Genomic DNA, 9,150 nt, shown 5'->3' with positions numbered 1-9,150 from the left:
GACTTGTTCTGCCATTTTTCATTTAATTTATCCAGAAACATTTTGCATCCACCCCATATGCCATGGGAGTAAGACAGGTCTTTGTACTATCGTGTAGCATTACAGTCTCAGAAAATAACAGGGACAATTGTACTCCATCCTATACGGTCACTGTGGGTCGACATTGACTTTGTGGCAGTGATAGTTTTCATACATCCATTTGGATGTTACCGGATCAGACATTATGTGATGAGTTATTGCATTACGTTCTGGATAATGAGGTTGAAGATAATAGTATTTTTAATAATCTTCTTAGAACCTGATCACATATGGAAGATCACACTTAAATACACAGGCTGGATGAGACCTCCACTTATTATCCCTAATTCTTCCTGTAATTCCAATGACACCTTCACTCTTTCTTTTTTCTCTTTATATTGGGTACCCACAAAGAACTCAATAGATCAATAGACATTTTGAAAAAATCAAAGAGTAGCAAAATGAGGATCTTGAACATAAGATCTCTAAACCCCCAAAGAAGAGGCTGGCAGGAACAAGCACCTTTGAGAATTACAGGATATAACATATGATAATTGGAATGTGTAGGCGTTTGTGTTTGCATGTGGGCAAAGCAATGATTCTATTAATAGCAAATGGAAAAACAAGGCACTACAAGATAGAGAACCAGTGTAAAAATAAGCCCTATCAAGTAACCACATGTTTGAGCTGGATAAAGTAAGCATGCTGGCAGAGTGGGCAAAGTATTGGGTTGCTCACCATATGCCTTTCTCTGGGAGATAGATGCTCCCTTAAGGATTCATCGCTTTACAACCCCCATGGAGCAGTCTTCCTCGGTCCTGTACAGTTACTTTGAGTTGAAGTGGCTTGATGACAGTGAGTTTTTTATTTTACTTAGCCAAAAATGCATGTCATAATGAAGCTGAATCCCAGGGACATTTGGCAAGGTCTGCAGAGAAACATAGATTTCATGCTATCACTAATTGAAAGAAAGAAAGAAGGAAAGAAAGGAAGAAAGAAAGAAAGAAAGAGAGAGAGAAAGAAAACTGACTGTTAGGGAAAAAAAGAGTAGAAAATTACTCAACCAGAGTTGCACAGAATCCTTTGAAGGTGGAGATTTTGACTTAATCATGTGGCCATAATCTAGCTGAGTATTGCTAACTTCTTATGCAATATGACAGCAGAGAAACTGCTGAGACATTGTTCTCTGACTAATAATTGTCTTACAGAAATCAGACAGAGATGATTACCTGGAGCAGCTATAAATAAATCATAGAAATTAATTGAGGAAATTTAATTATGCATGGGGGACTAAAAGTACCGCCACTGACACCTATTGGTATGTATACTGTCCTGGTACATCAAGCATGTATTTTCCTTATTGAATTCCCAAGATGTGCAAAATGTCCATTGCTATCAAGATGAAGTCTTGCTATCAAGATGGCACACAGCAGTTCTTTGTCCCAGGCAGCCAGGTGGTTGTTCAAGATGAGGAAACTGAACTTGCCCCAAGTCACATGGCTGCTGCCACCGGTGACATGCCAACTTACCAGATCCGAGCTCCGACTACCACTTTGCCACAGGGAGTCGTGATGGCTGCCTCGCCAGGGAGTTTGCACAGCCCCCAGCAGCTAGCAGAAGAAGCGACACGCAACCGAGAACTGAGGCTGATGAAAAACAGGGAAGCTACAAAAGAGTGTCGACGTCGAAAGAAAGAATATGTAAAATGTCTGGAGAGGCAAGTTGCAGTGCTGGAAGTTCAGAATAAGAAGCTCATAGAGGAGCTTGAAACCTTGAAAGACATTTGCTCGCCCAAAGCAGATTAGTAGAAATATTTAACTATGAACTGATTACACCCTGTTCAGTTGCTTTTGAAGGCAATACATTATATAGCCGGCAAGAATGATGGCTTCTTTTTCCTTTGTACCATTCATCTTCTCTAATCTCTCTAACATGCCTACACGTGCTTCACTGTACTTAGTTCACGCTTAGCTGCAACTTCAAAACACATTTTTTTAAAAAAAAGAGACAAACTGTAAAAACAAAACAAAAAAGAAAATGAAAAAAATAACCCAGTATGTAACAAATTCTTCAAATGCACTATTTGTAAGACTTGTTCCATTGTCACAGGCTTGCACTTTCTGATCTCTGTGTCATGAATAGCGTCCTATGCAATAAAATATTCCGCAGGTCTTTACAAATCATTTTAGGGAAGGATGATCGAAGATAACGTGTCCAGGAGTACGTACAGCGAGAGTACGTACAGCGAGAGTACGTACAGCGAGAGTACGTACAGCGAGAGTACGTACAGCGAGAGTACGTACAGCGAGAGTACGTACAGCGAGAGTACGTACAGCGAGAGTACGTACAGCGAGAGTACGTACAGCGAGAGTACGTACAGCGAGAGTACGTACAGCGAGAGTACGTACAGCGAGAGTACGTACAGCGAGAGTACGTACAGCGAGAGTACGTACAGCGAGAGTACGTACAGCGAGAGTACGTACAGCGAGAGTACGTACAGCGAGAGTACGTACAGCGAGAGTACGTACAGCGAGAGTACGTACAGCGAGAGTACGTACAGCGAGAGTACGTACAGCGAGAGTACGTACAGCGAGAGTACGTACAGCGAGAGTACGTACAGCGAGAGTACGTACAGCGAGAGTACGTACAGCGAGAGTACGTACAGCGAGAGTACGTACACCACAAGAAAGAAATAAAATGCCTCAGGAAAGAGTTCGAAGAAAATATATCTAATGAGATGCCTCTGTGAGAATGCTAGATGAACCATGAATTGATGGCATTTGCAATTTTGATAGCGCTATCTTTGTAAAAAAATACTGTATTTTGCTGCCTTTGAATGCCATAGTTGCAGATAATTTTTAATAGAACCACGTTGGTTACAAAAAAAGATTATCTGGTCGAGAATCCAACAGAGTGGGATATCATGGGATTAATAGTTAACCAATTTGAAGTGTTTCAACAAGCTGGAAGCACTCACCTAGCCATGGCAAGAAACTTGACGAGCTGATTAGAAAAGAGCCACATTTGTACCCAATCTAAAGAAAGGTGACCCAGCTGATTGCAGACAGTATAAAATAATATTATTAATATAACATACAAGTACAATTTGCTGAATGCCATTCAACACAATTTGCACCAGTGCATTGAAAGAGAGATGCCCGAAGTTCAAGCATCCTAAGGATTGGAGGAAGACTTATTAACAATCTACAATATGCAGGTGACATAACCGTGCTTGCTGACGGTGAGGAGGACTTGAAACACTTGCTGATGAAGAACCAGGATGGCAGCCTTTAGTGCAGATTACAATACAATGTAAAGAAAATGAAAACCCTCAGTAGTGGATCAATAGACAATGCCATGATAAATGGAGAACACAATGACATTGACAATGATTTTACGCTGCATGCACGAATCCAAAATCAATACTCATGTCTTATCAACCCATCTAGTCAAATCTGACTCATCGTGACCCTACAGGGCAAAGTAGAAGTACCCTTGTGGGTTTCTAAGCCTTTCCAAGAGTATAGAGCCTCATATTTCTCCTGTGAAGGGCCTGGTTGTTTAGACCTACTGTACCAATACAACACCAGGCCTCTTGTCATGGAGGCAGCATACAACACATCACAATACATATTGTATTAGGAATATGCACCATGCAAGATGTTTTTAAAGGGTGGATAAACTAGGATGTCACTTTTAAAACTAAGGTGTACCTGACACAGCAGGGTATTTCCACTCACCTCGTATTTATGTGAAAGTTGAGCACTGAATAAGGAAGACTAAAGAAGAAGATACGTCTTTCAATTATGATACTGGTGAAGAATACGGAAAGTTGTGTTGGCCATCAGAAAACAAGCTGGTTTGTCTTGGAATTACAAGCAGAAAGCCCTTGGGGAGGAGAATGGCATGATTTCATCTCATGAACTATAGGGATGCTCTCTGGAGAGATCAGGCACCGGAGAAGACATTGTGCTTCGTAAAGTAGAGGAATAGGAAAAGAGAAGAAACTGGAGTGAGATGAACTTGATGATGTTGCTCGTTGACTGCAACATTGAGCTCAGCCATACCAACTACTGTAGGATGGCCAAGGTTGGGCAGTGATCTGTTCTTATCTGCACAGTCACTGTCAGTCCACCTTGAGGGCATCTAACAATAACAACAGAAACAACACCGTTAAGCTCACTTTCTTTCCTTCTTTGAGTTGGAAAATGACCCTAAATTATAGATGGGAACTGAGAATTGGCCCAAATCTTTATTTTCACTCTTTGAGGTGGAGTCATTCTGAGCATCCATTTCTGAACTATAAACTTCTGAAGTAATGAACAGATATTGATTTAAGCTACTAAATGTGTTATGATACAATGGAAAAGTAATGCATCTTGTTATTCAATATATTCAAATTTTCCTTCAAATAAAACTGGGAAATAGCGAATAAAATTATTATGTGTAACAGCATACTGTAGGCCAATGTTCAACACAATACATATTGTGTTATTGACATAAAACAAACAGAAAACACACAAATGTTCAAATGGAAATGTTAGAAAATAAAGATAAACATTAATGAATATTAATTTAATTTTATTTTTATTAGTGCTGGAAATGTTATGAATTCAATAATGAACACATAATATGTTGATTAAGAGATGATTGTTCTTATTATAATAAATACTAATCATAAATAATTTATTTATAATAAAATTAAAGTTAAATTTTTAGTAACTATAAAATAAAAGTTAACATGTTCAATTCTCCAATGTAATTTAATAATGTATTATAAATTAATTTATAAATTAGGAGGAAGAGGCGTTCTTTAAATTGCTTATTTTCTGTAAGTCACATCCAAATGCTTGTAAAGAGTCGCTAGAATTTGATTCCCCATGGTTATGAAATTGGATGCAAAATACATGACTTCGTGAATGTAGTTCCAATGTCTGTCTCACTATCAAGAGACTATCTCTGTGTCTCTAAGATTTTCTTGAATATAAGAAAATGTAATTTTCTTGTATTTCAGTGTCATATTGGGATGAGTTACTATGCCAAATTATAGCTTGTTATATGGTAATTTATATTCCTGAGCATTTATTTTTAATAACTCTGCTATTCAAATGAAAGAAAACGTCAATCAATGTCGATCAAGGATATCTAGCATCTGGCGAGTTGTAAATTTAGTAATGTCTTTAAATTCTAATGTAAAAAACTTTGATATTAAGAATATTTCTCACAGACACACATTTGATTTAGTGCAGTTGTATCCTCCTAATTCAATAGATAATGAATATATGAGGTACTGAACTTCATTTCCTATACCTTTATGATACTTATTATTAATCCAATTTAATCTTTCTTTGTGCAACTTATTGCTGTTCTATTTGCATTTGCCAATATAAAAGGAATGGTTGTACAGCACGGTGAATGTAACCAATGTGACTGAATTATATAATTAAAAAGGACAAGTCACAAATGAAATAAAAGAGAATGATGATTATTGATAAGCAAACAGAAAGGGTGCATAAAATAACACTTTTGTTTATTCTTCAATAAATAAAACAATGTTCAGGAAAGAAAACTGCTACTATTATGTCTTCAAAATGCTACCTCCTATTCGCTATAAGCATTACTTCATATTCCTAAATTTGTAACTGGTGTGACACAGAATATTATGTGAGTTATTACAGTTTATTGTGCCAACCTGGCCAATAAACACATGTGGAGTTAATTGAAGGGTGGAGAGATAAATGGCTCAGTGAGCCTCGCCTTTCTAGTTCTTGGGTCTCTTGCTTTGTGATGGTCAGAACAGTGTGTAGCTGCCTTAGCTGTTCACTGCTTCAGCTCTCAAGGCTCACTTCCTGCAAGACATCCCTGAGGAGGAGCCACATGGACCTACCCCCGATTCAGGCCTGGGTGCTGGAGCAGCTGTGTGGAGACACCTGCCAGCGCTGAGATGTTTGCACGTTCACTGATTCGGCTTTCCTCCTGCTGTCATAGTGTGTGTTTTGTGAGATGGAGTAGGACTTTGTGAATTGTTATCAGACATATGGGTTAATGTTGGACTTGTGGACTTGGACAGAACTGGATTGGGAGGTTTTCTTGATGTGTACTTAACGTTTATATAAAACTTTCTCTTATACATATGAATTTATGTAGATTTGCTTCTATAAAATATACAGACCAACACACGATGATATGCATAAATTAAATATGCATTCTAACACAGTACAAGCAAAGGAACTATGCATTTTGGAAGATGACTGTATATCAAATACTGATGAAACAAAACACAACCCAATTCATTGAGTTGATTTTGATTCCTAGTGATATTATAGGACACATTTTAACTGCCCCTTTGTGTTTCTGAGATATTAAAACTTTGAATCTATACAAGAAAAGATAGTCTTGTCTTTATCTCTAGCAGCGGCTGGTGAATTTGAACCATTAACCTTGTGATTAGTAACATAAAATCTACCCTGTGAAGCCACCAGAGTTCCTTGCATTTTAGAATACTGTCCTAGCTACTTTAAAAACAGTAATTTAATGTCCACCTATGGATATTGATATGATAATAATAATATAGAATAAAATAATAGTTATATCAGGGAGGATATAATGTACAGAGACATCTTGAAAAACATTGAAGAGACAAACGTTAGTAAGTGGTTAGAAATAGAATGATTTAATACCAAAGTCCATGGTCTTTAAAAATTGTCATGAATTGTCTATAGAAAATTAAATGAATAGTTTATTAACAATTTTGCAAAATAAAATATGGTATGTGAAAGAGGGGATTGCTCGATTGTAAAACAGCACTAAAGGAGAGATGAGAATGTGCATTTAGAGTGGCCTGTTAAAAAGCCTGAGCAAAGACAAGGACCGGCATATTCAGTACACAGTCCAGTAGAAGCCGTTAAAAGAAGGAATCATGCAAACAGAACTATTATGTTTTCCTACAATAGGAACCAAGATGCTGCATGAAGGAAACCAGAGTGCTGACATCACCTTTGTGCCCCTGGACTTCTCAGAATACCCAGACCTCCAGGTGCCCCTCTTCCTGATCTTGACCATCTACACAGTGTCTGTAGTAGGGAATCTCGGTATGAACCTGCTCATCTGAATCAATCCTAAATTCACATCCCCATGTATTTTTTCCTCAGTCATCTGTCATTTCTTGACTTCTGTTACTCCTCTGTACGTACACCCACACTGTTAGAGATCTTGGTTGTGGAAATCAGAACTCTCTCTTTCATGGGTTGCATGATGCAATTTTTCTTTGGCTGCACATTTGTGATTACAGAAATGTTCATGTTAGCAGTGATGGCCTATGACCGCTTTGTGGCTGTTTGTAACCCGCTGCTCTACACAGTTGCTATGTCTCAGAAGCTCTGTGCCTTCCTGGTAGATGGGTGTTACATTTGGGGTATAGTATGTTCCTTTGTACTAACTTATTTTCTAATGACATTATCCTTCTGTGGATCCCACATCATAAAACACTTTGGCTGTGAGTATTCAGCTATCATCGCTACTTCCTGTTCTGACACTTCGCTCAACCTGAGGCTAAGTTTCATCATTTCTTCCTTCCATGAGGCAGGCAGCCTCCTGATTATCCTCGCATCCTATGTTTCCATTGTTGTCACTACCATCAAGATGCCCTCCACTGGTGGGCTCCGTAGAGCCTTCTCCACCTGTGCCTCCCACTTGACTGCCATCACCATCTTCCATGGGATCATCCTCCTTCTCTAATGCATGCCCCAGTCTAAAACCCCACTGCTCCTTGTCCAAGTGGCCACCGTGCTTTACGCAGTCCTGATCCCTATGCTCAACCCCCTTATCGACAGCCTTAGAGACAAAGACCTGAAGGAGGCCGTCATGAAGCTAATCAACACCAAACTGTTTTCTCACCCAATGTAATTTGGGGAATATGTATGTAAAAGTTTATATTCACATACACATTTATATGTATAAATTAAATGTATATTTACCCATATCCTTAGAGTTTTAAAATGCTTTTTTTTAAAACTTTGGGGCATAATAAGTTTCTTCAAATGATGGAGTAAACAATTTTTTCAGAAAAAACTTTAAATATATATATGTATAGACACACACACACACATACATACATACATACCGGTGGGTATTGAATTATAAGCTTCTTTGAAAATTAACTGTGTGTAAAAGAAATACAAAAAGAAAATAAATAAATAAATATATTTCTGCTCAAATTCTACTCCTTAAATGTGGTTGGGTCTATAATGGCCACATAAAATTTTCCTACATGCTAATCCCTGGACATAGGGACTATGTTACCCTTACGTGGCAACAATGATTTTGCAGCCCTACATTTGTATGAAGTTACGATATGAAATGGTGACATTAGGTTGGATTATCTAGATAGAGCTTATTTATGAAATCTTGGTTTTAGACTTCTGCTGTACAAAATGTTAAGAGAGTGAATTTTCATTTTTTTAAGCCACTCTGTGGTATTGTCTTGCAGCTTCAAGAGGAAAGTGTGACACAGAGATGCGCATTCCATTCATGGTGCTAGGATGTCAACTCTGAGCATCAGAATGTTTAAGAGCTCTCCAGGCTGTGCAACTATGTCATCAGATTAGGAATTTTCTGTTCAAGTCTAAGAACATTCTATCACTGATTGATTTCAATACGTCCTGTTACATAGTAAAGTAGTGGCAAATATGGATCATTTTTGACCACAAAAATGTCATAATCAGGTACTTGAAATTAAGACTGGGGCTTAAGAGCATAAGTAAAAACTAATTAAGAATACTGGGCAGTACTTCAACTATGACAATCCATCTGATTAGTAGATGTTTGAAGTATTTCCCATAGGAATCAACCTGAGAAGAGGCCAGGAACGCCACAGGGAGTGACACAGGGGTATGAAATCAAAGGTGTGGGTCAGAAAACGTACTGCAGTGATGTAATTGATGATAGCGACTTGACAGACCAAAAGGAGATTTAGGAAAGCTAAACTGCATTCCCTTCAAAGCCCAAACTGAACCTCCATGCCCATTGCTGGTCACCTAAACCATTCCTCTATTTTTTAAGGTGTAATAACATAAAATTTATATCACACATACATACTTAACAAAAAATATTCACTGCCACAGAGTTGATTCT

General features: G+C 38.1%; 2 pseudogenes; both read left to right on the top strand.

Moving 5' to 3' along the window:
• The first annotated feature begins 1,499 nt into the window (after positions 1–1,499).
• LOC142446489 (cAMP-responsive element modulator pseudogene) lies at positions 1,500–1,823 on the top strand (annotated as a pseudogene).
• Positions 1,824–6,979: 5,156 nt separating this feature from the next.
• On the top strand, positions 6,980–7,923 carry LOC142446488 (olfactory receptor 1165-like; annotated as a pseudogene).
• The last annotated feature ends 1,227 nt before the right edge of the window (positions 7,924–9,150 follow it).

This window comes from Tenrec ecaudatus, chromosome 4, assembly GCF_050624435.1.
Source record: "Tenrec ecaudatus isolate mTenEca1 chromosome 4, mTenEca1.hap1, whole genome shotgun sequence".
NCBI classification, from domain to species: Eukaryota; Metazoa; Chordata; class Mammalia; order Afrosoricida; family Tenrecidae; genus Tenrec; species Tenrec ecaudatus.
The sequence above is the reverse complement of the archived record's forward strand: the minus strand, read 5'-3'. Positions and strand labels throughout refer to the sequence as shown.